Here is a 1,000-nt window from a genome sequence, read left to right as displayed (position 1 = left end):
CCTGCATACAGGTTGAAAAGGTATGGAGATAGGACACATCCCTGGCGTACACCCTTCCCAATTTTGAACCATGCAGTGTTGCCCTGCTCTGTTTTTACGACTGCCTCTTGGTCCAAGTGTAGGTTTCGCATTAGTACGATCAAGTGTTCTGGGATTCCCATTGTTCTCAGAGTCAGCCACAATTTGTTATGATCCACACAGTCAAATGCCTTTGCATAATCAATGAAACACAGACATTCTTCTGGTATTCTCTGTACAATATTAATAAAAGTTGCTAATTATCATTAGTTAAATGCATTTCTTTAACAGAGGGAATGAACTCACTTTATTTAGCAATTCTTACTATATCCTTAAAATTAAAAAAATACAGTATTCAAAATCAAAATAGAAGAGATATGAAATAAAAACAAGGATAAGTGATTTGATAAAAAGCAAGATATGAAAATCTCTTTCATAACTGATTACCAAGACTTTGAGAAGGAAGAGTCTTGAGCATTCTGAAAGTGTAAAGAATCACTGTCGGATATGATAGAAATCACCCTTTCCCACCCAGGATGCTCAGAAGACAAAGGTATACTGCTAGCAAAGACCACCATTGACACCACCATCATGCAGCGACCTTCCAGTCTTGGAGAGGTAAGAGGACCAGGCAAAGATCCTGGGAAAGTTCCCAGTTTCGCTCAGAGGCTATGTCAGCCAAGGGGGAACAATATAGACTCCCATATACTTTTGTTTTTGAAGAAACAAAGCAAGCATTCACATAAAAAAGCAGGCCAGAACAAGGACCCAATGAATATCTCAAAGATAAAAAGGCAGAAGAAATATGCCAACAGAGAGTTTCCAAACTGATACTGTAGAATTCCCACACCTTACACTATACATAAAAACCAACTTAAAGTGGATCAAGGGTTTAGGACTAAAACTGAGGACTATAAACTTCATCAGAGAAAAGCTTGGAAGAACTCTAGAAGCCCTAATCCACAACATGAACAGTCTTCCA

This window comes from Elephantulus edwardii, unplaced genomic scaffold (genome assembly GCF_000299155.1).
Source record: "Elephantulus edwardii isolate Elephantulus edwardi_28Jun2011 unplaced genomic scaffold, EleEdw1.0 scaffold00110, whole genome shotgun sequence".
NCBI classification, from domain to species: domain Eukaryota; kingdom Metazoa; phylum Chordata; class Mammalia; order Macroscelidea; family Macroscelididae; genus Elephantulus; species Elephantulus edwardii.
This window is presented reverse-complemented; position numbering follows the sequence as displayed.